We start from the raw sequence: 25,056 nt of genomic DNA, 5'->3' as shown, positions 1-25,056 counted from the left end.
GACTTGTTCTCATTCCCTGCTGTTTCCAGTTATATGATCAAGTAATTCCTGACACTACCCATCTGACTGAAGCTGGAGAACTGGCAAATTTCTTATAGATTATGTCAAGTTGAAGTAAGCACACAGGAGACAGGGTGAAAGGATTTCAGTTTCGGGATAAAGGAAATAGTAAAGAAGTGATCGTAAGCTTTTCAGTTTCATGTAGTCCAACTTGTGTATTTGCTTTTGCTCCCCTTGGTGTCATAGCCAAGAACTCATTGCCAAGGCTAATGTCAAGAAGCTTTTTGTTGTGTTTTCTAGGAGGTTTACATCTTCAGATCTTATAGTTAAGTCTTTACTCTGTTTTGAGTTTATTTCATGTATGACATAAGATTTTGGTTCAAATTTCATTCTTTTGGATTGGATATCAAGTTTCCCAATGCCATCTGTTGAAGAGACTATTTCACATTGTGTATTCTTGGCATGTGTTGAAGATCAGTTTACTGTAAATGTGTGGGTTTAATTCTAGGCTGTCTATTTTTTCCACTGGTATATAAGTCTGTCTTTATGCTAGTGTAATACTGTTTTAATTAATGTACCTTGTAAAACATTTTGAATGAAAAATATTTCCAGACCACGTATCTGGTAAGGACCTGATCCAAAGTCCAAAATGTGTAAGAACTCCTATGCTTCAATAGCAGATAAATAAATCAATAAGTCAAACAAAAAGTAGGCAAAAGTCTTCAAATATCTCCAAAAGAAGACACACAAATTTTCATGTATGGATGTGAGTTGTTGCCGTTGTTGTTCAGTCACCCATTCGTGTTTGACTATTTGAGACCCCAAGGACTGTAGCAGTCCAGGCCTCCCTGACCCACACATCTCCTGGAGTTTGCCCAAGTTCATGTTTATTGCATCAGTGATACTGTCCAGCCATCTCATCCTAAGAGGCCCTCTTCTCTGTGTGCCCTCAATCTTTCCCAGCATCAGGGACTTTTTTCAATGAGTCATCTGTTCACATCAGATGACCAAAATACTGGAGCTTCAGCTTCAGGATCAGTCCTTCCAGTGCATATTCAGGGTTTATCTCCTTTAAGATTGACTGGTTTGATCCCCTTGCTGCCCAAGGGAGTTTCACGAGTCTTCTCCAGCACCACAGTTCTAAGGCATCAATTCTTTGGTGTTCTGCCTTCTTCACGGTCCAGCTGTCGCAACCATACATGCCCACTGGGAAGACCATACATAGCCTTGACTATACAGACCTTTGTTGGCCGAATAATGTCTCTGTTTTTCAACACATGGTCTAGGTTTGTCATCACTTTCCTGCCAAGAAGCAAGCATCTTCTGATACTGTGGCTGCAGTCACCATCTGCAGCGATTTTGGAGCCCAAGAAGAGGAAATACGTGACTACTTTCATGTTTTCCCCTTATATTTTCCATGTAGTAATGGGGCCAGATGCCATATTAGGTTTTTTTTTTTTTTTTAATATTTATTCTTAATCTGGCTCTTTCACTCTTCTCCTTCACCCTCATCAAGAGGCCCTTTAGTTCCTCTTTGCTTTCTGCCATTAGAGTGGTATCGTCCACACATCTGAGGTTGTTGATGTTTCTCCCACCTTTCTTGATTCCAGCTTGTAACTTGCTCAGTCCAGCATTTCTCATGATGTGCTCAGAGTGTAGGTTAAACCAACAAGGTGGCAGCAGACAGCCCTGTGGTACTTCTTTCTGGATCTTGAACCAATCATCTCTTTGATACAGCATTCAAACTGTTGCTTCTTCACCCATATAGAGTTTCTCAGGAGACAGGTAATATGGCCTGATATCCCCATCTCTCTAAGAACTTTCCAAAGTTTGTCATGATCCACACAGTCAAAGGTTTTAGCATAGTCAGTGAAACAGAGATAGATGTTTTTCTGAAATTCCCTTGCTTTCTCTATAATCCTGCAAATATTGGCATTTGATCTCTAGTTCCTTTTCCTTTTCTAAACCTTGCTTGGATATCTGGAATTTCTTGGTTTGCATAATGCTGAAGCCTAGCCTGCAAGGCTTTAACCTTGACCTTACTAGCATGGGAGATGAGTGCAGTTGTCCAATGATTAGTACATTCTTTGGTACTATCTTTCTTGGGAACTAGGATGAAGATTGACTTTTACCAGTCCTGTGAGCACTGCTGGGTCTTCCATTTGCTGGCATAATGAATGCAAAATCTTGACGGCATCATCCTTTAGGGATTTGAATACTTCTGCTGGAATTTCATCACATTCACTAGCTTTATTAACAGCAGTGCTGCTCAAGGCCCACTTGACTTCACACTCCAGAATGTCTGCTCTGGGTGACTAACCACACCCCTGTAGTAATCCAGTTCATTAAGACCTTTTTAATATAGCTCTTCCATGTATTCTTTCCATCTCATGTTGTTTTCTTCGGTCTACTAGGTCGCTACCATTTTTACCCTTTATTGTGTCTGTCTTTGGGCAGAATACTCCCTTGATGTTTCCAATTTTCCTGAAGAAATCTCTAGTCTTTCCCCTTATGTCGTTTTACTATTAAAAATGGCTGAGTGCTGAATAAATGATGCTTTCAAACTTTGGTGCTGGAGAAGACTCTTGAGAGTCCTTTGGATAGCAAGGAGATCAAACTAATCAATCCTAAAGGAAAACAACCCTGAATATTTACTGAAAGGACTGATGCTAAAGCAGAAGCTCTAATACTCTGGACACCTGATGCAAGAGCTGACTCATTGGAAAAGACTCTGATGCTGGGAAAGATTGAAGGCAAAAGGAAAAGAGTGGCAGAGTATGAGATGGTTGCATAGCATTCCCAACTCAGTGGACTTTAGCAAACTTCGGGAGATAGTGGAGGACCGGGAAGCACAGTGTGCTGCAGTCCATGGGGTCACAAAGTGTCGGATGTGACTTAGCGACTGAAGAACATATTGAAAGACACTCAACATCGTTAATCATCAGGGAAAGGAAAAGTAAAACTACAGTGAGGTAATATCTCATATTAGTTAGGGTGGCTACTACAAAAATAAGCAAAAAAGCTAGGATTGGTGAGTATGTGAGTAAATTGGAACTTTTCTTCACTGCTGGCAATGTAAAATGCTGCAGCTGCAATGGAAAATAGTAAGTAAATTCTTCAAAAAATTAAAAATAAACTACCAACAATACCATTTCTGGGTATATACCCAAAAGAATTGAAATCGAGATCTGAAAGACAATCTGTACTCTCGTTTTCATGATGGCATTATTCATAACAGCTGAGTCATGAAAACAACTGAAATGTTCCTGAACAAATGAATGGGTTAATAAAATGGGGTATATGCATATAATGGAGTGTTATTAATTATTCAGCCTTAAAGAAATCAGGCTGTTTGCAAACAATTTGGATGAACCTTAATGGCATTATGCCAAATGAAAAAGCCAGTTGCAGAGGAACAAATGCTATGATTGCATTTAAATGAGGAACCTATGACCTAGAGCCAGACATCCTGGAATGTGAAGTCAAGTGGGCCTTAGAAAACATCACTACGAACAAAGCTAGTGGAGGTGATGGAATTCCAGTTGAGCTATTCCAAATCCTGAAAGATGATGCTGTGAAAGTGCTGCACTCAATATGCCAGCAAATTTGGAAAACTCAGCAGTGGCCACAGGACTGGAAAAGGTCAGTTTTCGTTCCAATCCCAAAGAAAGGCAATGCCAAAGAATGCTCAAACTACCACACAATTGCACTCATCTCACACACTAGTAAAGTAATGCTCAAAATTCTCCAAGCCAGGCTTCAGCAATACGTGAACCATGAACTTCTGATGTTCAAGCTGGTTTTAGAAAAGGCAGAGGAACCAGAGATCAAATTGCCAACATCCACTGGATCATGGAAAAAGCAAGAGAGTTCCAGAAAAACATCTATTTCTGCTTTATTGACTATGCCAAAGCCTTCGACTGTGTGGATGACAATAAACGGTGGAAAATTCTGAAAGAGACGGGAATACCAGACCACCTGATCTACCTCTTGAGAAATTTGTATGCAGGTCAGGAAGCAACAGTTAGAACTAAACATGGAACAACAGACTGGTTCCAAATAGGAAAAGGAGTACATCAAGGCTGTATATTGTCACCCTGCTATTTAACTTCTATGCAGAGTACATCATGAGAAATGCTGGGCTGGAGAGGCACAAGCTGGAATCAAGATTGCCAGGAGAAATATAAATAACCTCAGATAATGCAGACGAATCCACCCTTGTGGCAGAAAGTGAAGAGGAACTACAAAGCCTCTTGATGAAAGTGAAATAGGAGAGTGAAAAAGTTGGCTTAAAGCTCAACATTCAGAAAACTAAGATCATGGCATCTGGTCCCATCACTTCATGGGAAATAGATGGGGAAACAGTGGAAACAGTGTCGGACTTTATTTTTTGGGGCTCCAAATTCACTGCAGATGGTGATTGCAGCCGTGAAATATAAAGACGCTTACTCCTTGGAAGGAAAGCTATGATCAACCTAGATAGGATATTCAAAAGCAGAGACATTACTTTGCCAACAAAGTTTCGTCTAGTTAAGGCTATGGTTTTTCCTGTGGTCATGTATGGATGTGAGAGTTGGACTGTGAAGAAGGCTGAGCGCTGAAGAATTGATGCTTGATGCTTTTGAACTGTGGTGTTGGAGAAGACTCTTGAGAGTCCCTTGGACTGCAAGGAGATCCAACCAGTCCATTCTGAAGGAGATCAGCCCTGGGATTTCTTTGGAGGGAATGATGCTGAATCTGAAACTCCAGTACTTTGGCCACCTCTGATGGTGGCCTGAACTGATGACAGTCAAATTCACAGAAGCAGTGAATAGAATGTTGGTTACCAGAGAAAATGGAAAGTAACAACATGAAGTTATTACTCAAGGTGTATAATGTTTCGATTATGCAGGATGAGTTTCCTTTACAGATCTGCTGTGTAGCATAGTGCCTATCAGGTCAGTTCAGTCGCTCAGTCGTGTCTGACTCTTTGCAACCCCATGAATCACAGTACACCAGGCCTCTCTGTCCATCACCATCTCCTGAAGTTCACTCAAACTCAAGTCCATCGAGTCAGTGATGCCATCCAGCCATCTTATCCTCTGTTGTCCACTTTTCCTCCTGCCCCCAATCCCTCCCAGCATCAGAATCTTTTCAATGAGTCCACTCATCTCATGAGGTGGCCAAAGTACTGGAATTTCAGCTTTAGCATCATTCCTTCCAAAGAATATCCAGGGCTGATCTCCTTCAGAATGGACTAGTTGAATCTCCTTGCAGTCAAGGGACTCTCAAGAGTCTTCTCCAACACCACAGTTCAAAAGCATCAATTCTTTGGCACTCAGCTTTCTTCACAGTTCAACTCTCACATCCATACATGACCACAGGAAAAACCATAGCCTTGACTAGACGGACCTTTGTTGGCAAAGTAATGTCTCTGCTTTTGAATATGCTATCTAGGTTGGTCATAACTTTCCTTCCAAGAAGTAAGCATCTTTTAATTTCATGGCTGCAGTCACCATCTGCAGTGATTTTGGAAACCCACAAAAATAAAGTCTGACATTGTTTCCACTGTTTCCCCATCTATTTCCCATGAAGTGATGGGACCGGATGCCATGATCTTAGTTTTCTGAAAGTTGAGCTTTAAGCCAACTTTTTCACTCTCCACTTTCACTTTCATCAAGAGGCTTTGTAGTTCCTCTTCACTTTCTGCCACAAGGGTGGTGTCATCTGCATATCTGAGGTTATTGATATTTCTCCTGGCAATCTTGATTCCAGCTTGTGCCTCTTCCAGCCCAGCATTTCTCATGATGTACTCTGCATAGAAGTTAAATAGCAGGGTGACAATATACAGCCTTGATGTACTCCTTTTCCTATTTGGAACCAGTCTGTTGTTCCATGTCCAGTTCTAACTGTTGCTTCCTGTTCTGCATATAAGTTCCTCGAGAGGCAGATCAAGTGGTCTGGTATTCCCATTTCTTTCAGAATTTTCCACAGTTTATTGTGATCCACACAGTCAAAGGCTTTGGCATAGTCAATAAAGCAGAAATAGATGTTTTTCTGGAACTCTCTTGCTTTTTCCATGATCCAGCGGATGTTGGCAATTTGATCTCTGGTTCCTCTGCCTTCTCTAAAACCAGCTTGAACATCTGGAAGTTCATGGTTCACGTATTGCTGAAGCCTGGCTTGGAGAATTTTGAGCATTACTTTACTAGCGTGTGAGATGAGTGCAATTGTGTGGTAGTTTGAGCATTCTTTGGCATTGGCTTTCTTTGGGATTGGAATGAAAACTGACCTTTTCCAGTCCTGTGGCCACCGATGAGTTTTCCAAATTTGCTGGTACATTGAGTATTCTGTATATAGTAATACTATACTATCCACTCAAAAGTTGTTAGGAGAGTAGATCCCTTGTTAAGTGTTCCTAGAACACACACACACACACACACACACACACAGAAAGGACACAAGGAGACTTTAGGAGGTAATTGGTCTGTTACCTTGATTGTTGAGAATGTTTCATAGGTATATATATTTGTCCAAATATATTTGTCCAAATTCACAAAATTGTGTTCATTAAATATGTACAGGTTTTTTGACTATCAAAAGTAAGTAAATAAAAATAAAAGCCTTAGTTGAAATAAAGAATTGATTGTAAGTAGGCAAGAGGTCAGCAAGAAGAATATCATATGTGTCTGCAAGAAGGAAAAATCATGCTTTTAAATTTGATCCCCAAATGTAAAAAATAAAAAAGAAATAAATGAAATATTTGCCTTGTTTGTTTTTGAAAGGCCAATTAAACCTACCACAACCTCCCTTCCATCCAAAAAAGGACAATTATTTGGGGAGAAAACTCATAAATAAATAAGTGCTGTCAGTCTTGCCAAGAAGTATTGGAGAACATATGCTGACTTTACAATAAGTCCTAACATAGAACACAAAGGCACTCTGCCCCCATGTTGAAAAATATCTCTGAGCAGAAAAAGAAAAATCTGTAGAGATTTGGACAAATCCACCACAGCTGTGCCAACATATGGCACACTGATTAATACAAGTGTCACTAGTAATAATGAACTGTGCAAAAATATTATCCATGTAAACCGTTTATCTTAGAAATTCAAGTGTCTCTTTCCAAATTTATTCTTCAATAAATTAAAAAAAAAAACTTGAATTTTAAAAGATTTCCAAAGAAGTGTGTAATTTAAAATATTAGGATAGTCAGATAAACATATTTTGAATCATGTTATCAGTAGGTCATCTTCCTTTGATGGGTCTTTGCCTCCTTCAAAAATGACCTCTTATGAAGGACCTGAGTGTTTAGCATGTATAGAAATTTGCTCCAGAAATTTAAAGTACAATATTATGCCTTTTTATGCAATAGAGTGATATATGATTTTTTTTTCTGGAATAGAAATATGAAATATTTGATGTTGAGACAGATCACCTAATAGAACATAGTGATTTTTAGGGATTAATGCATCCATTCTTAATGGGGCAAGTATTGCCCCAAGGGAGTCATAATTGGTTTGAGGTTGACAAACATATCTTATATATTACAAAGTGTGTGGTCTTCCAAAAGGTCATGGTTGGAAAAGGCAATGGCACCCCACTCCAGTACTTTTGCCTGGAAAATCCCATGGATGGAGGAGCCTGGTGGGCTGCAGTCCATGGGGTTGCACAGAGTCAGACATGATTGAGCGACTTCACTTTCACTTTTCACTTTCATGAATTGGAGAAGGAAATGGCAACCCACTCCAGTGTTCTTGCCTGGAGAATCCCAGGGACGGGGGAGCCTGGTGGGCTGCCATCTCTGGGGTCGCACAGAGTCAGACACGACTGAAGTGACTTAGCAGCAAAAGGTCATGGTAGATAGGTATATAGTAAAAGTGCAGTGTCAAAAGGTTGTGGAAGTTGGGAGAATGATTAGTAAACTTAATTATGTTTAAACAGTTTCTGTAATTAGTGATAATAATTTTGAAAAGTTGATTAACCTTGACTGAAAACTGCCTGGGTCCAAGGTGAGGGCTGTCAATCCCTGGGGCTAAAACCAGCTCTCAGAACTAAAGCAAGGAGCAAGACTACAGTTTTGGGGCAAGGAAAGGAAGTACATATGTAGCAGATATTTTACTGGGAGTTCATGGTGTAGCATACATGCATTTAGAAAGTGAAATGCACAGATTAAGAATTTCAGGGACTTCCCTAGTGCCAGTGGCTATGACTACACTTTCTCAATGCAGGGGGCCATGGTTCGATCCCTGGTCAGGGAACTAGATCCCATGTGCTGCAACTAAGAGTTTGTGTGCTTCAAGGAAGATCCATGATCCTACTTGCTGCAATTAAGACCCAGGATAGATAAATGAATAAATTTATTTTAAGAAGTTCATAAAACAAGAGTATACAGTTGTCAACTAAAATATAGGTCACTCAGTTAATTTTGATTTCAGATCAACAATATGATCTGGGGCATATAAGTAAAAGTGAAAGTGTTAACAGCTCAGTAGTGTCTGACTCTTTGTGACCCCATGAACTGTAGCCCGCCACCCTCCTCTGTCCATGGGATTCTCCAGGCAAGAATACTGCAATGGGTAGCCATTCCCTTGGCCTGGGAATCTTCCTGACCCAGGGATCAAATCTAGGTCTCCTGTGTTGCAGGCAGATTCTGTACTGTCTGAGCCACTACATATCATTCATTATCTTAGATTCAAATTTAACTTTGTATTTCATATTTTTGATGAATCTGGCAACTTATTCCTGCCCAAATGCCAGTTATGTATTGGAAAAAATGAAAAATACACAAATCCTAAAACTTTCAGCTATCTAAAAATTCATGGTCCCTAGAAAGGCTCTCTTTGTTTTTAGGTTAATTTATAAGTTAAAGAATTAGTCTACACTCAAAAAGGCTGAGATACTAATCTACTCTTATTTTTTTTTGTAGTCAGTCTTTGTACATCACCGTCACCCTAGGTCAATGTATCTCTGCTTCCATGGAAACCATTTAAATATAAAATTAAAAATTTACCCACGAAAATATATACAAACACACATATTTAAATGTTTATAATCACATCACAGGGAGGAGCTACCACACGCTGGAGGTAAGAGGCGGAGGCCTGGAGGAGCTACCCCATGCCTGAGGTCAGGGGCTGAGACTGGGAGGAGCTACCCCACATCCAAGGTAAAGAACAGCAGCTGCACTTTGCTGGAGCAGCCATGAAGAGATACCCCACATCCAAGGTAAGAGAAAACCAAGTAAGACAGTAGGCACTGTGAGAGGGCATCAGAGGGCAGACAGACTGAAACCACAATCACAGACAACTAGCCAATCTGATCACATGGACCACAGCCTTGTCTAACTCAATGGAACTAAACCATGCCATGTGGGGCCACCCAAGACGGACGGGTCATGGTGGAGAGGTCTGACAGAATGTGGTTCACTGGAGAAGGGAATAGCAAACCACTTCAGTATTCTTGCCTTGAGAACCCCATGAACAGTATGAAAAGGCAAAAAGGTAGGACACTGAAAGATGAACTCCACAGGTCAGCAGGTGCCCAATATGCTACTGGAGATCAGTGGAGAATAACTCCAGAAAGAATGAAGGGACGGAGCCAAAGCAAAAACAATGCCCAGTTGTGGATGGGACTGGTGATAGAAGCAAGATCTGATGCTATAAAGAGCAATATTGCATAGGACCTGGAATGTTAGGTCCATGAATCAAGGCAAATTGGAAGTGGTCAAACAGGAGATGGCAAGAGTGAACATTGACATTCTAGGAATCAGTGAACTAAAATGGACTGGGATGGGTGAATTTAATTCAGATGACCATTATGTCTACTACTGTGGGCAGGAATCCCTTAGAAGAAATGGAGTAGCCATCTTAGTCAACAAAAGAGTCCAAAATGCAGTACTTGTATGCAATCTCAAAAACTTCAGACTGATCTCTGTTCGTTTCCAAGGCAAACCATTCAATATCACAGTAATCCAAGTCTATGCCCTGACCAAAAACACTGAAGTTGAGCAGTTCTATGAAGACCTACAAGACTTTCTAGAACTAACACCCAAAAAAGATGTCCTTTTCATTATAGGGGATGGAAATGCAAAAGTAGGAAGTCAAGAAACGCCTGGAGTCAAGAGTAGCAGGCACATTTGGCCTTGGAGTATAGAAAGAAGCAGGGCAAAGGCTAACAGTTTTGCCAAGAGAACAGAATGGTCATGGCAAACACCCTCTTCCAACAACACAAGAGAAGACTCTACACATGGACATCACCAGATGGTCAACACCGAAATCAGATTGATTCTATTCTTTGCAGCCAAAGATGGAGAAGCTCTTTACAGTCAGCATAAAAAAGACCAGTAGCTGACTGTGGCTCAGATCATGAACTCCTTATTGCCAAATTCAGACTGAAATTGAAGAAAGTGGAGAAAACCACTAGACCATTCAGGTATGACATAAATCAAATCCCTTATGATTATACAGTGGAAATGAGAAATAGATTTAAGGGACGAGAACTGATAGAGTGCCTGATGAACTATGGACAGAGGTTCATGACATTGTACAAGGAGTCAGGAACCAAGACCACCTCCAAGAAAAAGAAATGCAAAAAAGCAAGATGGCTGTCTGAGGAGGCCTTTCAAATAGCTGTGAAACAAAGGGAAGCAAAAAGCAAAGGGAGAAGGAAAGATATACACATTTGAATGCAGAGTTCCAAAGAATAGCAAGGAGAGATACGAAAGCCTTCCTCAGCGATCAATGCAAAGATATAGAGGAAAACAATAGATGGGTAGCTCCTCTCAGCCGCTGCCCCAGACCTCGGATGAGAGACATCAATTAAAGCATCACTTCTTACTAAGATTTTTTTTTTTTTTAATTTTTTTAGTATCACATATTTAAAATCCAAAATTAAGGATTTTTTTCAAAAAAATGTCATTGTATTTTCATTAATCTTATATAATTCTTTTATCCACTACAAAGAATATCATAATTTAACAGATTTTACTATTTTTCAAAAAGATGAACATGAAAATGAGATGGCTGAATGGATGTCCAATCTGAATGAGGCCTGTAGTTCTAAATAGAGGTACTCATGAATCAGAAGAAAATTAGTACTGTCAATATTATGGTCAAAGTAGAGAATGTAGTCAGAAAATACAATAGAACAACTTTCTACATTTTACAAATTATATGCACAACTCAGTGTAAGTAGGACCCATTAAGCCTCCAAATAAATATTAAATAAGTGAGAAAGAACTCCATGTTATGATGCCTTTAAAATAGAAAATAAGGGGGCCAGGATCAGCAAATAAGGACAAAATATTATTCAATTCACATCTGAAGTGTAATTACACTCTACTCATATTCAGTTGGCAGTAAGAGAGCATTCTATAGCTATAGTACACTGAATTCCAAGGATACAAGTACATTTCACAGTTCTCAGAAACTTGATAATAAATTAACTGGAAAATTGTAAAAAAAGAAAATAAAAAAATTACATGGAGTATCAAGAACATGTAGAGTTGTGGTTGTATTTATGATGCATTTTAAATATTCTGATAGATTAATGATATTCATATGTTTGCTAAGGTCTTACTGAAAATTAAAGATAAACATATTTGAAAAAATCTCAATTATAAATTTGAAGATAAATAATTAAATATTGATCATCTCCTATTTGAAAGCTTCTCTAAATCAACCTACATAAATTCTAGGCAATACACAGTTTTCCAATCTGATCTAAGGAAAGTATGTAATGTAATGAAAGAACTATTTTTTTGATTTATAACATGAGTCAGCTGCTTAAAAGGCATTAATTTTTGATCATGAAAAGTAATCTGGTTTCTGGTATTGTTGCACAAGGGTGTTAAAAATTCAAACTTTACTTCTCTCATCTTGTGATCACTTTGATTTCCCGGTACTTTGTATCTCCCCGTCTCCACATCATCTTATCCTTAATTAGGCACATATGACTAGTGCTAATAATATATGCTAAATCTTGGAATGTATATTAAATTCATTTTCCTCAAAAACTTGTGAGCTTAATAATGCAAGTATTCCTTTAAGAAGATGTCTCCAATATATTTATCTTCATTCCAGAATTCTCTATACTTTTGGCAATGTGTATTAAACAGTAAAGGAATATTGCTGTTTTGATACCTGCTCACCATACCTTGTAGCTCAGTTGGTAAAGAATCTGCCTGCAATGAAGGAGACCTGGGTTCAATCCCTGGGTTGGGAAGATCCCTTGGAGAAGGAAATGGCAACCCACTATAGTATTCTTGCCTGGAGAATCCCATGGATGGAGGAGTCTGGCAGGCTACAGTCCATGGGGTTGCAAGAGTCAGACTTGATTTAGTGACTAAACCACCACCACCACAGTGCATGAAAATGATATTTCCAAATATAAGAATTCAGCCAAAAAGGAAGAGAACTTCCATTTTGTTTAATCTTCTTTTTATTGTCATTCTAGTCAATTCAAGACTTCAGACATGAGGCATCATAAAGCTGAGAGACTGAGAAATAAAGGATTAGAAACCCAGCAAAGGATTTTTGTATTTTAGTGTCAAGATAAAGAAGTAAGAAATGTAATAAACAAGAATAGGAGAACTTAATTAAGCTTGATAATAAGGTCAACTATGATACTTTCTACTAGTGCCTAAAATAACCTGAATGTGTGAACTGATCTGTATCTATAAGTGTTCACTTTTCTTTCTGAAGAGAGTTATAAAGTGAAAGAAAAGTTGGCATTCTTCCATGATCTACAGAATATAAAATATATCCTAGTTTCGCCCATTCTCCCAAAACATATTTCAATGTTTCATTATCATAGTTGTGCTCTTCTCTCTGGCTGGGTTATTTTAGCACTCCATTTTCCCTTGATAATTCTGTTTATTCAGAACTAAGTCCGTTCTTCCAGGAAGGCTTCATAAAGTCCTCCAGAATACAACACATTCTTCAGTTGTATTTTCTTCCACATCAGGCATGTTGTTTCAACTACCCTTTTTTCATGGTGGTTGGCTCAAACAAATAAACCTCGTTTTCATGAAGGGTGGGGCTATGCTTCTATTTTGTATCAGCAGCAACAAAAATCCTGATTCATTACAAGGGAGCAATGGATGCCACTTTAACTCTTTCATTCATTTATTCAACAACAGTGCTATTTCAGATATTTATTGAGAGCATGTAATGGGCTAGGTGCTATGTATTAGGAGAAAAAGGTTCTTCTAGACCAAGCCCTAGGACATTCCAGCTTTTACTGCTTCTTGTTGTTAAGTACTAAGTTGTGACCAACAATTTGTGACTACGGACTGCAGCATGGCAGGCTTCCCTGTCCTTCACTATTTCCTGGAGTTGGCTCAAACTCATGTCTGTTGATTCTGTGATGTACTCGTAAGAATAGCCTATCAAGTGCCTTCTCTGTTATAAGGCATAGGCAGATGTAGGAGTAAATAAACCAAAGTCTTCCTGTTGAAGCACTGGGGACCATAATAATGTTGGGTGCCTTAAAACAAGAGCACTGGCGGTTGTCACTTCATGTAACTTTGTCAGGAAAGTCTCTTTTATTATAATGACATTGAATAGGACTTAAGACGTATTGGGAAATAGTGGTATCGGAAGAGAAATCTCAAAATTCCTAATTTGAGAGCATTCTTGGGAATATTTGGGGCGAAAAAAAAAAGCATGTGTAACTGTAGGGAGCAGAGTCTTCCATGGTTGAAGGGAGCCACAGGGTCAAATGGTGGTTGTGGCTGGATCTGGAGCATTTGATTTCTGAGCTCCTACAGTTACTGCAGTTTGCATGCTGAATAAGATGAAGTGCTGGCTTTTGAGCAGCCTGGTGTCAATGTTGATTTTTGCTTTGAAAGATAATCTAGAAGATGTGGAGATGTGAAAATGAAGGATTCTCTGAGAATCAGTTGCAATCCTAGTGTGAGTCTTCATAGACTCCTACAGCCAAACCTGAATGTAACGTATTAAGCACTTATTACCACAGTCTGGCTAGGGTGTGAGTCAGGCCAAAGGTAATCTGTATTTGTTATCTGCTTGTCCTCATAGTTTATGAAATAATGTTTGTACCTGGCTTCTGTTGTGTCTTTAAAATAAAGCTTTCCTTGTTCACATCACCATGGCATTCCTCTCTCTTGACCGCACTCAGACTAACACACTGGGCCTTGGGGTTCTCTGCATGTTAGGCTATCCATAAGGGCTGCCTTGGGATCTCAGTGTCTTAAAGAGATTTTGGCAAAACTGCTTTATTTTTCACTACTTTATTTTCTTTCTCTCCCCAAGAGGTTACTAAGGCAGGCTAGAGAATAATCAAAGCAATCACATCATGTATTAAGTCCCTGATTATAAGTTTTCCTCACCAATGTTTTTGCACTTTGCCTACCATGACCTCTTTCAGGAAAGGCTCATTTTTTTTTCATCCTTTCTTAATGATTCCTGGTACCCCAGACAGGATTTATTCATAGGGTATACTCAGCTGAGTTTCTATAACTTAAGATTCCAAACCTATGTGATTTTGGAAAATTGTTAAGAAATACGCACACGCACAGTGAAGTGTTTTGAAATGATTCAATATATTAAATGTCTAACCCAGATAATACATTGTTTGATTTCTTTTGTTTGTCAACCTAGAGCCAGAAAGCATCATAGAAATGATGTTAAGGGCAAATTTGTTACCCAAGAGAACCAAATATAATTATCCTTGGTATTTAAGGAAGTATACCAACTATATTAAAGGCTAAAAACAACAAATAGCTTTACTGAGTTTTCTTAATACTCTGTGGAGGATTTGTCAAAATGCTTCCCCTTAATCCTGAGTTGTAAAAAGCTGTAGGGAATTTGAATTCTTCAGGTTTTTCAATACATTTGATCTGTTTACATGGAGGACCAACTCACTGTCAGTTATGGGTTAGAATTTCTTAACAGAAATTACTTAATGGCTGCATAAACATAAACATCAACATCAAGGGCATAGAATGCAATCCAATTAGCATAATTTTTCAAATTTCTTTCAGTGTTAATGACTTATATAAATAAACATGGAGAGTATTTTCTTTTGATTAACGTTGGCTTTTACAATGGAAAATGCACACACAAAGTCATTATTCAATAACTTTAATCAATAACATTCTAAAAAAATAAAAACTATATATATTTATATGCTCTTAGTTGCTCAGTCATGTCCCACTCTTTGTGACCCCATGGACTATAGCCTGCCTGGCTCCTCTGACCATGGGGATTCTCTAGGCAAGAATACTGGAGTGGGTTGCTATGCCCTCCTCCAGGGGGTTCTCCCAAGCCAGGGATAGAACCCAGGTCTCCCATATTGCAAGCCAATTTTTTACCATCTGAGCCACTACAGAAGCCTAAATATATATATATATATATATATATATATATATATATCAATTAGGTTCCTATAAGAGAAATATAGGGGTTCCCTGGTGGCTCAGATGGTAAAGAATGTGCTTGCAATGCAGGTGACCCAGGTTTGATCCATGGATTGGGAAGATCCCTTAGAGTAGGGCATGGTGACCCACTCCAGTATTCTTGCCTGGAGAATCCCCATGGACACAGGAGCCTAATGAGCTACAGTCCATGGTGTCACAAAGAGCTGAACGTGACTGAGCAACTAAGCACACACAAGAGAAATAAAAACAAAAGCCAATGTAGAATTTCCCCGAGATTTTTATTTTCAAATTTATATGTGCATCACTCAAGAGAGTCAAAATGTGGGCTTAGATTAACAAATCGAATAGATTACTATAATAGAGATATTTCATATGAATTTAACTCAAAAATGGCAAAAAACACTTTAAACTAAACCTTACTTTTCCTATAACTACACACATGCACACACACACACTATGTAATAAAAATTAAACCAAATAAAAATTTTATAAAGAAATAAAAATCTCAGGGAAATTCAACATTGACTTTTATTTTTATTTCTCTTATAGGGACTTAACTGATAGTGGCTTCGTAAAATCACAGAGAATTTTCACTAAATATTACTAAATAGTGGCATATACTACTGTATTTTTTTTTCAAAGTTCCTATTCATAGACACATGGATGTGGACATAGACACATAGACATGGAACAACAGACTGGTTCCAAATGGGAAAAGGAGTTCGTCAAGGCTGAATATTGTCACCCTGTTTATTTAACTTATATGCAGAGTACATCATGAGAAATGCTGGACTGGAAGAAACACAAGCTGGAATCAAGATTGCCGGGAGAAATATCAATAACCTCAGATATGCAGATGACACCACCCTTATGGCAGAAAGTGAAGAGGAACTAAAAAGCCTCTTGATGAAAGTGAAAGTGGAGAGTGAAAAAGTTAGCTTGAAGCTCAACATTCAGAAAACAAAGATCATGGCATCCGGTCCCATCACTTCATGGGAAATAGATGGGGAAACAGTGGAAACAGTGTCAGAGTTTATTTTTCTGGGCTCCAAAATCACTACAGATGGTGACTGCAGCCATGAAATTAAAAGACGCTTACTCCTTGGGAGGAAAGTTATGACCAACCTAGATAGCATATTCAAAAGCATAGACATTACTTTGCCAATAAAGGTCCGGCTAGTCAAGGCTATGGTTTTTCCTGTGGTCATGTATGGATGTGAGAGTTGGACTGTGAAGAAAGCTGAGCGCAGAAGAATTGATGCTTTTGAACTGTGGTGTTGGAGAAGACTCTTGAGAGTCCCTTGGACTGCAAGGAGATCCAACCAGTCCATTCTGAAGGAGATCAGCCCTGGGATTTCTTTGGAAGGAATGATGCTGAATCTGAAACTCCAGTACTTTGGCCACCTCATGTGAAGCGCTGACTCATTGGAAAAGACTCTGATGCTGGGAGGGATTGGGAGCAGGAGGAGAAGGGGACAACAGAGGATGAGATGGCTGGATGGCATCACTGACTCAATGGACGTGAGTCTGAGTGAACTCTGGAAGTTGGTGATGGATAGGGAAGCCTGGCGTGCTGCGATTCATGGGGTTGCAAAGAGTCGGACGTGACTGAGCGACTGATCTGATCTGATTCATAGACACGACCTAATTGCCTAGAGCTGTAGAGAAGAGAAGAAATATAAAGTTACTGTTTTAGATTTAGTAATGTATTCTTAAATGTTTATGCAGTAACATAGCATTGGAATAATGAACAGACAAGAGTTCGGAGGCACCTCATAATGACAATTCTAGAAGCCTCTGTGTACTCCCTTAAAACTTTCAGATTCTCTGAAGCTTTGATTTTGACTGGCTCCTCTTATGCCCTTGATAAGACATACATAGGTTATAGATTCATTGTAGAGTCCTCATTCTACACAACACAATTTTTTTATAAGTGTGAAGGAATATAAACTTCATCTGATAAGAAATCCTTTCAAAGACAAACAGTCAAAAGGAAAGAAAAGCGTGTCAAATAGGCAGTAGCTATGACTGCATAAAGCATTGTTCATTTAAAGGCATTCTGGCAGATTCAAAAAGCCTTCTAAAAAAGCTCTCAAAGACATAAAAATGATTTCAGAGACATCTGAGTCAACTGTCCTGTACTTTTCTCCAAATAAGAAAGAGAAGAAAATACAGGAACAGAGAAAGAAAGCCTAAGAAAGAAAACGACACTTTTATTTTGAACAGTTTCTTTTATTATTCTTTTAATCACCTTTGCAACATTCCTGTTATTTTCTGTTCTTTTCATGAGTGGACGTGAATTTATAAATCCAGATTATATGTAAAAGGATGAAGATCTCCATACTAACAGGATATCAGTGGCATTCATAGTGTTGATTCAGGGAAGAGAGAAACCATGGTACCACTAGTTGAGTATTACTTGGAACCTCAGTGGTCTTGTCTGCTTAGGAATGGCTCGATTTTAAGTGAGCTGAGTCATTTGTATAAATGTCCTTCAGGAAAATCTATTTAAGCAGTAAATGAGAATCCTGGAAGAAAACAATGCATATTGAAATTTGGGCAAGTTGGGAGGCATTTAGTAAGACAAAATGTGAACAGACTCTAGTGAAACCTAAGGGATTGTGCTATTTTGGGGGGCTTGTAATAGTAATGCACCGTTAGTACCTTTAGTTCAAAGGAGCAAGTTGTGGAAACCATTACCAAAGCATGGAGAGAGGGCTCCTTGAGAAGCACTGTGACTCCTTTTCAAGTGATGCTCATACAAAGCTTGAAGGAGGAAAATGAGTACAGGGATGTAAATCACCAGCCTCATTCTATGCTTTACTCCAATTTCCTGCTATGTTCTCCTTCCTGAGAGAGAGCAGGAAGGCTTATTTGCATAGTCTGTATTGATCAGTGTCCCAATCTGTATTGATCATAGAGCAGGATAAAGAAAAGTGGAAATTTGGGTCTAGACTAAAGGGCAAGTGTGAAATATCCAGCATGGTTAGAAATAATGACAAGGAATAGAGGAGATACATTTAAGAAACAGAGAAGAGAAAGACATGTCAGAAACAATTATGTTTTCTTGGGGAAAATGCAGATGTATAGAGTGAACCCCAGAAAATCTTGCTTCTTCAGTTTTATTGTGACTGTTGTTGCTGATGAAATCATTTGTTTCATTTGAGTTCTTTTCTTCCCTTTAAGTGGAAGATACTTTCTGGAACACGTTGGACTGAAATAGCTGGGACTGGGGCCACATTAGATGCTTATTCTGTTCAGTGTGGTAGGAAAGTCCCCAAGTTGTGGAAATATGTGTGCTCCCTAACTAAATTTCAAAAGCAAAGACAGAATCAAAAATATATAAGAAATTTTATATTTATCACACAGGATTTTCAGGACTGTTTCAGTTATCATTGGAGAAGGAAATGGCTACCCACTCCACTATTCTTGCCTGGGAAATCCCATGGATAGAAGAGCCTGTTGGGCTACAGTCCATGGGGTCCCAGAGTCAGACATGGCTGAGCAACTTCACTTCAGTTCTTGACTTCAGATATCTCTACTTATGCAGCAAATTATCTTACAGGTGGTAGCTTAAAACAGTAATTTTTATTTGTCATGATTCTGTGAGTTGACTGGTCACCTGGGCAGTTCTTTTGCTCCACATAGTAGAGTTAAAGTTGCTCATGTGGTTTTATCAACTCTGAGCTCAGCTGAAGCTGGAATGTACACAGTGGCATCTTGTCCTCCATGGTCTCTCACACTTTGGTAGTCTAACTTGTGTTTATTACATAATGTAGACTGCTTTCTAAATGGAACATTCCAAGAAGATAAGACCCAAAGTGCAAGTGTCTATTAAGCCTCTGTTAACACCATATCTGACAATAACCTTGGTCAAAGAAAATTGTGCAACCAAGCCCAGAAGCAGTGCAGGAAGGACTGTAGATGGAGGGCATTATTCACTGTGGATCATTGATGTGGGAGTTGAAAAAAAAAAATGTTTAAATGACATGATGTCTTTATACTGCAACTTTTTATGAGTGCCAATAACTCTGATTTACATGGGATATGAAAAGAAAAAAGGTTAAATTCATGTGTTCAAGTACTTTGCAGTGCCACAAATGAGACAGGTACTTTCCGAGAAGTGCTGTAATAGAAGCAGAAGTGTTTGGAGAAATCTGAAAATGGAGTCACAGTCTCAATCTAGGGTTTGGGGTGATGGAAATATTTTCTTTCTTTTTCTGTGTCTTGAGGAAGAGCTAGCTTTTTGTGAGTATAGAAGGAATAATATCAGGATAGTGCAGGAAAGTGATGGGAAACAATGTGGTAACATGATTGTTTTTCATGTTTGGGGAAGTGTGAGAAACTTTGTCTGAATAAAAAAGAGATTATGTGGAATAAACTGAAAGTGACAAGGAAGATCAGTCTAGTTTTGAAAATGTTGGAGATGCCCAGCTTCTGTGTCATATAAGAGAAAGACACATCAACGTTTGATAATGGAAGACAATGTGAGATACATGACATTTCCATTAAAGAATATCCAGATGCATCATATCAAGTACCCATGGGCTATATCAGGTAGGAGCCAAGCTTGCAGATGCTGTGTTTGTGGGGAAGAGAGGTCAAATCTTCCTCAAAGGTCAAATCCTTCCTGAGTGGAGATGAGCCAGTGTTAAGACTGGCTTAAGCCAGGCTTAATAAATAACTGCACTTGGGGTCTTATCTTCTTGGAACTTTCAATTTAGAAATCAGTCTACATTATGTAAAAGAAATATCTGTCCCAGATCAGAGGAATGAAGCAAAGGAGTAATGCTAATCATGAAAACAGCTAATGGAACTCTGTTATTACAAACTGATAAAAGTCATGGATATAAGCTTAACCAAGGGCTTATCAGCTTCTTTTAAATGTTTCTAAAATTTAGGATCCTCACAGTAATTTGAATTCAATAATACCTATTTTGAAGTGAAGTGAAGTGAAGTTGCTCAGTCGTGTCCGACTCTGCGACCCCATGGACTGTAGCCTACCAGGCTCCTCTGTCCATGGGATTTTCCAGGCAAGAGTACTGGAGTAGATTGCCATTTCCTTCTCCAGGGGATCTTCCCGACCCAGGGATTGAACCCAGGTCTCCTGCATTGTAGACAGACACTTTACCGCCTGATACCTATTTTAGACTACTGCTTTAATAATTAAATCATGTATGCATTCACACTAAGTCTCTTCAGTCTTGTCCAACTCTTTGCCACTATATGGACTGTAGCCCTCCAGGCTCCTCTGTCCATGGGATTCTCCAGAAAAGAAGCCATTCCTTTCTCCAGGGGTTCTTCCCAACCCAGGGATCGAATCCACATCTCATGTCTCCTGCATTGGCTGGTGGGTTCTTTACCACTGGTGCCACCTGGGAAGCCCATAATATACAATGTATATAAAGTATTAATTGAACTGCTTACAGAATGCAGACAATTAATAAATGGTAGTGGCTATTGTTTTTATCTGTATGATTTACTAAGTACCTCATTAGACATTTTACTATCATTAATTCTAACCTCCAGTAACACCCTGCAAAGTAAATATTATTTTTATTATATATAAATGAGTCTTGGAAACATTAAGTCCTTATCCAAATTGACAAGGTGAGTCAGCAGAAAAATCCCCAAAGTCAGATCCTCCTAATTTACAGGGCTGGTCCCTCTTAGATTCTGCCATAATATTGATAGTATTGAAAAATGACACTTTATTAGGTGTAAATTATTATGTAAATATGAATGATTTCATCACCAGTTCTCTCTAATTTCTAGCTCTGTTTTTACCAAAGAAGACATCTTAAAGCTGGGATACAAAGCTTACAGAAAATATAGAGGAGACAGAGTTTCCTGGGCTTCCCAGGTGGCTCCGTGGGTAATCTCCCTGCATTGCAGGAGACACAGGAGATGTGAGTTCAATCCCTGAGTCAAGAAGAGCCCCTGGAGGAGGAAATGGAAACCTACTCCAGTATTCTTGCCTGTGGAATCCCATGGACAGAGGAGGAGCCTGGCGGGCTACAGTGTTTCGGTCACAAAAAGTCAGACACGACTGAGTGACTGAGTGAGCATGCACGCATGGAGGGTCTTTAGATAAAGACCTTATTGCTTTTAAATATATTTCGTTTAGGATATCTGATAATTCCTTTTGGAAATTAATAGCGTGCCTTTGTAAACATAAATCTGAGTTAATGAGGAACACTTTAAAGAGAACACACAGAGCAGACACAAAAGACCTTCACCACATGGGCAGGAACACTCCATAGGGTGGAGTTCATCTTATGTGATACTGAGTTGAACACTTTGGGGGTGAAGGTCAGTACTGGCTTTGACATTCTCCATGAGAAGTGTAGAGCTGAGGACGGCTTAGGGAAAGACAGGACCTCAAATACATACAGTCGCCTTTGGAGAATCCATTCCTGCCTCTCCTTTCCCTTTCTTGATGTCTTCCCCCAAGATAGTAACCCTGGCCTGGTTTAAAGGATCCAAAGAAAGACAGAGATGATCGTATTATCATTTCCTGAAGCTTAGAAAGTGAGATATCCGGGCATGAAATGGTTTTCTCTTGCTAATGTTGTAATATTACTTCATACTCTGTAATTGATTTTCATTGAATGCTTGAAATAACCTAGTGAGGAAACGCCTGATACATCTCACCTACGTCTCTTTAAATACCTCTACTCTCTCACTTTTTATTCTTCAGCAGCACTGCTTTTCTAAAAAAAAAAATACCCAAGCGAATTGCTTCCTGAGGACCTTTGCCCATACTGCTCTCTCTCTCCAGACGCTCTTTCCCCAGTGTCTGTGAGGATAGGGACTGTTCAGGTTGCAGCTCAAACAGAACCTCTCCCCCAAAGTTTTCCTTGGTGATTCAGTTTAATGGAATCTCTCCAGTCTTACCCATAAACATTCTTTCAATTGGTCCTTTTGCAAATGTCTTCATCCTACAGATCGCAGCCTGAAATACATGTTGTTTAAATGATGTCTCTTTTCTATTATTGTTACTTCCCCATATGAGAAGGTAGGGCACATGCCATCAGAACCTTGCTTGTCTTTCTTTTCTTAGTATTACTGGTATTTAGATGCCTAAGAACTTGACTTAATGGTAGTGACCAGTGCATACTTGTTGCATAAAGGAGTGGATTTTCAATTTAGTTGCTAAAAAGAGAAGTGGACCCATAATAAAGTTAGATGTGTTCCCATAGTTTGGGAAATTTTTCCTGTGAAGAACAAAATAAATAATATATATCTGGGACTTTGAGAGCTCTGTGGATTATGTTACAACTATTCAAAATTACCATTGTAACATGTTTGTATTCCAATAAAACTTGTACAAAAACAGACAGCAGGCTATAGTTCACCAAACTCTATTGTAGCATATAGAAATAAGGCCCTAATATTTGTGTATAAGCCATGAGTATGGGATCATCTTCAGATGTGCCAGTAGCTGTGATAAATGTGTATGTGATGAGTCAAATTTTGTCCCATTTTTCTTTTGCTCTATATCAAGTAGCCAAATATATACAGTATTTTAGGTTTAGGTGGCTTGTTTTATGAACTACATTGGTGAATCAAAAGGAATATGATACTTGTTTTCATAAGTAAAACACTTAATAAGTTAATCTTCTCTAAACAACAATTAAACAACCTACATTTGTCCTTATTTCTCTTCCATATGCTCTTATCCTAGCTACCAGGGAAGTTTTAAAATATATTTTATTGCAAATATTATAGTTTAGAAGAATTATTTAAAATTATGTATAGATTATGGTTTAAAATCACAGCTTCAATAGAATAAGAACTAGAATATCAACAGCATGCCATACCCTCAGCCTACACAATTTTTTCTTTACATAGTAATTACTGTGTATTAATTTGTTTGTCTCCCTCTACACGGCTTCATGTTTAAAAAAGAAATAAACCTAATAATGTCACAGAACACTATGAAATAATTGGGGAAATTATTTCACCTCATTAAATAACAATGCTATACCAGCGACTCAAGAAACACAAAGCTGCTGTAACATAATTTCTATCTTCTGCTTGAGTATATAAAAATAATGCAGAAAACATAGTAATTGAAAACTCCAGAAAACAACAGTTTTGAATTTATTTCTGATTACCTTTGAATTATATTGAAATGTTGAAATTTGATTGAAATATTCATCAAATGTTATCATTGAGTAAGATGATTGATAAAATTGAACAAGTTAACCTATATACATTGAAAATTCATGCTTCAGTATCTGCTGTTTCTAAAATTTTATGCAGGTATAATTTTACTTTTCTTCAGAAAGACTATTCATCTTGGTGATCGATGACTGTGGATTTGGATGTCTCTCTGTCACACTGCTAAATGTTATCTTTGACACTGGCATGTTTATCTTTTATTTACACATTATAAATATGTCTTATTTTCTGAAATTCAAAGAATATGTCATTTGATCCTGTATATTATTCATATTTGGATGGGGAAATATTCCCTAGGTTTGGCCCTCAAGAAGATTGATTCTTTTAACTGAAAACCTGTTGTTTTGCCAAATAATTTTTTCATAGGTCCATTAAATAGTCCATTAAATGACAATAATTCATATGCATTTCAGTTAGGACTTAAATCTGCCAGATGGTTTATAGCACAGTTGACTTCAGCCATTTAGAATGTTATTCATAAACATTTGTCATCTTAAATCTTGTCATGAATCTCTTTCATGCAAGTGTTTTTCTTTGTAGGAAATCATTACATGTAGGTTAGTTACATGGCACTAATTCTTTACGAGCTACTTCTTCCTTCTACAAGCTCGTTAGTTTTTCCTTTTTCCCTAAATAGAGTTGCAGAATAAAGCCAAAGGTCTTTTATAAAGAGCTGCCATGTAGCCTTTGAGCTGGTTTTACACCACTTGTACTAAAATAATTAACTATGACCTCAAGAAAAGCAGAGATTTAAGTGATAGAAATTAGATTTTTGAAAAAGAATAAAACCCCATTTTTACTAAAAAGACTGTAAAATTGTGTTAAATCCTTTATAAAAATGTATCATTTAGAGAAAAATACATCTTCACATATGGAGCAACCAATGATCATATACATGACTTCAGTTAATTATACTATTAAAATCTGAGGCTGCTGCTGCTGCTGCTAAGTAGCTTCAGTCATGTCCGACTCTGTGCAACCCCATAGATGGCCTCCCACCAGGCTCCCCCATCCCCGGGATTCTCCAGCCAAGAACACTGGGGTGGGTTGCCATTTCCTTCTCCAATGCATGAAAGTGAAAGTGAAGTCACTCAGTTGTGTCCGACTCTTAGCAACCCCATGGACTGCAGCCTACCAGGCTCCTCCATCCATGGGATTTTCCAGGCAAGAGTACCGGAGTGGGATGCCATTGCCTTCTCCAAAATCTGAGGCTACTCTTAGGTAAAGTAAATGTTCAGAATATTAGCGCCTGCAACTTCAGTCTATGTGTTAGCAAACATATTTAGTGTGTAAGTCAGTATTGTCAGTAAAATGAAATGAATTTTAATGGAAAATGCAGATTTGTTGATTATACATCAAGTAAATTTACTATCCTAAAGTATGATTTTATTAGAGTCCTGAGACACTGAGTTCAAATATTAATGTACATAATGCTATATCATATTAAATATGACAGCACACATAGAATGTGTACTTGGTCTGTTCAT

General features: G+C 38.4%; 1 long non-coding RNA gene across 5 annotated transcripts in view; it reads left to right on the top strand.

The window, feature by feature from the left end:
* Positions 1-25,056, top strand: part of LOC147356952 (uncharacterized) — a 785,341-nt gene that overhangs the window by 478,779 nt on the left and 281,506 nt on the right. For all 5 annotated transcript variants that reach the window (XR_015143672.1, XR_015143673.1, XR_015143675.1 and 2 more), the window contains one exon: positions 9,046-9,207. This is a non-coding gene — a long non-coding RNA (uncharacterized LOC147356952). The remainder of the gene's footprint in view (positions 1-9,045; positions 9,208-25,056) is intronic.

The sequence above is a fragment of the Bos grunniens genome, chromosome 16, assembly GCF_055505025.1.
Source record: "Bos grunniens cultivar Pamir isolate PY7600 chromosome 16, Bosgru_T2T1.0, whole genome shotgun sequence".
Lineage (NCBI taxonomy): Eukaryota > Metazoa > Chordata > Mammalia > Artiodactyla > Bovidae > Bos > Bos grunniens.
This window is presented reverse-complemented; position numbering and strand designations above follow the sequence as displayed.